Source organism: Adiantum capillus-veneris, chromosome 13 (genome assembly GCF_014529385.1).
Source record: "Adiantum capillus-veneris isolate H3 chromosome 13, ASM1452938v2, whole genome shotgun sequence".
In the NCBI taxonomy this organism is placed as follows: Eukaryota; Viridiplantae; Streptophyta; class Polypodiopsida; order Polypodiales; family Pteridaceae; genus Adiantum; species Adiantum capillus-veneris.
In genome coordinates this window covers 20,950,106-20,953,795 of record NC_140943.1, presented here as the reverse complement: position 1 = coordinate 20,953,795, position 3,690 = coordinate 20,950,106, and the positions used below count along the sequence as shown (strand labels likewise).

At 42.9% G+C, this 3,690-nt stretch overlaps 1 pseudogene; it reads left to right on the top strand.

Annotated features, from left to right (window-relative positions):
* The first annotated feature begins 424 nt into the window (after positions 1-424).
* On the top strand, positions 425-1,984 carry LOC147443682 (uncharacterized; annotated as a pseudogene).
* The last annotated feature ends 1,706 nt before the right edge of the window (positions 1,985-3,690 follow it).

Below are 3,690 nucleotides of genomic sequence, written 5' to 3'. Positions count from 1 at the left end.
ATCTCATGGGAAAGAAGCCAAGAGGTCATCTAAAAGAAGAAAAGTAGGTCGAAGAAAAAGAAGAGGTCAGATAACTCGGATTCGAACAGTGATTCGGATTCGAAAACTGATACTGATTCAGATACGAAAACGGATTCTGATAGTGAAGAGGATTCCAATGAGGATTCGGATTCAGAAGTAGATGAGGATAAGAAGAAGTCAAAGAAAAAGTCTAAAGAGAAAGAGGATAGAGTGGAAAAATTGGTAGCAAAGAAATTGAAGAAGTTGGGAGTGCAGAAAGTTGTGGAATCAAAAACCCCTCATTGTGAAATTTGTGTTAAGGATGGGCATTGGACAAAGGAATGTTGGTCTAATCCAAATTTCAGGGGTGTTGTACCAGAAAGGATTCAACAGAAGATACAGCAAGAAGGACCTCAAACTCAATATGGGGTGTTTCCAGAGACAGGAGGAAGGCAGAGGATGTTTAATAATCAAGGGTGGAAAAGGCAACAACCGTATACAGGGTGGAGACCACAGTTTAATCAAGGGGGACCACCATTTAGAGGAAATTTCAATTCGGGAGGAGGACCGAGATTTGGAGGATGGCAGAATTCAAGACCCCCGTGGGGGGGAAATTTGGATCAGCAGCAGCGGTGGCAGAATTGGCAGTCACAACCACAAGGATGGAATCAGCCGGTTTGGAATTATCAAGGGGGGAATCAACAACAGCCAAGAGGGAAAGTGCCGCAGTTTCCAGCACAGTCAGCTGAAGCAAACAAAGAGCCTGAAAGTAGTTTGATAGTAGTAGAATCGGGTTGGGATCAAGGGGTGAATGAAGTCGCTATTGATTGTCAGCCGGAATGTGATTGTTCCAAATGTTTGCAAGAGGAAGTAGATTTATTAGTGACAACAAGGTCAAAAGCAAGGTTGAAACCTCCACTGGACTGGGAGGAGCAGAAGGAGATTCGGGATGAAGTAGCTGAAGATTTGATGGAAAAGGATCAACAGCAGAGAAAGCTTAAATCAAAGGAGAAAGGAGTAAAAAAGGAGGAGAAGGAAAGAGAAAGGACGGATGCCTTGTTTGAAGAGTTAACTAATTCCTCTATACATTTTACCTTGGATCAGCTGTTGTCATTAGTTTCAATTTTTAGAGATAGACTATATACAGTGATGCGAAGGACAAAGACTGTTTCGAGTATGAAGAAGGTGCAATAGACAGTTCAGAGTTGTCAGATTAGCCCTGAGGATGTGGATTTTTCAGTACCAACACTGCCGTTGGAATTTAATAACCGTAAATTTTTCGATGTTCTATTGGATGATGGATCAGAGGTCAACATACTTTCGGAATCGGAATTTCTAAGGATGCAAGATGTCAGGTTGGAACCAGCTCCATTTCAAGTGCGTATGGCTGATCAGAGCAGAGTTCAACCAGTGGGGATGTTAAGGAGGCAAGGAATTATCATTCATGGATTGCAGTTTATGGTAAACTTTGTAGTCATCAGGATGAAGGATTCAAAAAATACCTATTCTATGTTGTTGGGGAGGCCATGGTTTCGCACGGCTAAGCTAAAACAGAATTGGGGAAAAAATGAAGTGACGACTAAGAAAGGAAGGAGAGAAGTTACATTACCAATGGCGCCGAAGAAGGAATTGTCAGAAGCGACGAAGACAATGTTGGCAAACGCAATTAACATGTCTGAAGGATTGGAAGATGATGAAGAAGCATATTTCCTAGCAGCAAATCCAACAGTTGTTCCGGTATTTGAGGTAGATGTGGAGCGGATCATTGACAAATATGCAGAAAAAGAGAAGAGTTTGGGAATTGATCCGTTTGCAGGGGAATACAGATGGTGTGGAACAGGAAAATTTAGAAGAGAAGAAAATCCAAGAGGAAACTGTGATCGAGGATTCAGAATTGGATCCAAAGGAGGCAATTCGGAGAGCGAAAGCTTTGTATGATAAGATGATAAAGAAAGTTTCTCGAGTTAAGGAGGATGATTTATAGGATCTGAATTTGGGGACAGAGGATCATCCAAAGATGGTAAGAGTTAGTGTTCATTTGGAAGAAGGCTTCAAGGAGGACTTGAAGGAATTACTGTTGGAGTATATTGATGTCTTTGCATGGGATTATTCTGATTTGAAAGGCATGGATCATATAAGCATCATATAAATTTGAAAACGGATGCTGTTCCAGTGATTCAACAAAGATACAGGATGAATCCAAATTATGCCAAGCAGGTGAAAGAGGAATTGGATAAATTGCTGAATGCAGGGTTTATAGTGCCAGTGGATCAGGCAGAATGGTTGTCACCAATTGTAGTAGTTTTCAAGTGTATAAGCATCATATAAATTTGAAAACGGATGCTGTTCCAGTGATTCAACAAAGATACAGGATGAATCCAAATTATGCCAAGCAGGTGAAAGAGGAATTGGATAAATTGCTGAATGCAGGGTTTATAGTGCCAGTGGATCAGGCAGAATGGTTGTCGCCAATTGTAGTGGTTTTCAAGAAGTCAGGGAAGTTAAGGGTTTGTGTGGATTACAAAAATTGAATGCAGCAACAGTTTGCAGATTCATTTCCATTGCCTTTTATTGATTTAGTTCTGGATGATGTAGTGGGACATGAGATGTACACTTTTCTTGACGGATTTTCAGGGTACAATCTGTTAGGAAATAAGACGTAGCTAAATAGATAATTGAGTAGATTACTTAATGGAGAGAGACAGATTTATATACACGAGATTATAGAGTAGAGAGAGAGAGAGAGAGAGAGAGAGAGAGAGAGAGAGAGAGAGAGAGAGAGAGAGAGAGAGAGAGAGAGAGAGAGTACACACGATATACGTGGTTCACCCAATGTGGGCTACGTCCACGGGAAAGCAGCCACTCAATGGCTTTAGTACTACAAAACAAGAAGTAGTTTACAAAGGGATTATACCCTTAATCGAGCTTCCGCCTTGCTTCACTCTCACCACCTCACACTCACCTTGTTGCATCAACTTCACACTATGAAATGTGTGTAGAAATGGCCTCCTTTTATAGGCCAAAAGGGCTGCCCTCTCTTATGAGATACAGCCATGTGTAGCCGCCCTTGTGCGAATAAGTCCAAATCGGACCCTCCAATCCGCCCATGTGTGGCGGGCCTTGAGAAGACAAGTCCGCTTTTGAATTCGGCCACCGGCCACCGGCCTTTGACTTCCGACCACCGGCCACCGGCCATTAACTTCCGACCACCGGCCATCGGCCATTGACTACCGGCCACCGACCAACCGACCGGTTGTTTTCCGACCACTTTCCGGCCGCCGTCTGGCCATAATATTCCAGCGAAAAAGAAGATTCCGGCGAAAAAAAAGTCTCGGGGGCCTCCGCCCCCGAGGCCTTTGAAGTTTCCCCTGATTCTTGTCCGTGAAAATTTTGGTTTCCGGTGAGTGATTTTCCTTCACACACGATGGCTTCTCCTCATAATGGGGGCCTTACAAATGTGCGCTTTTACCACAGAAAGTTACAAGGGTAAATCAGGCTCCATACTTAACAATCTCCCACTTGGAGACTGATCTCCAAACCAAACCTGTGACTGCTTTCCATTTTGGCTTCTTATCCTTGAATGCCGATTGAAGATGAGCAAAAGCTCAACTTCTCCTTGTTGACCACCTTTGTAAACATGTCTGTAGGATTTTCACTAGTATGCACCTTTCCTAGCTTTAGTTGTCCCTC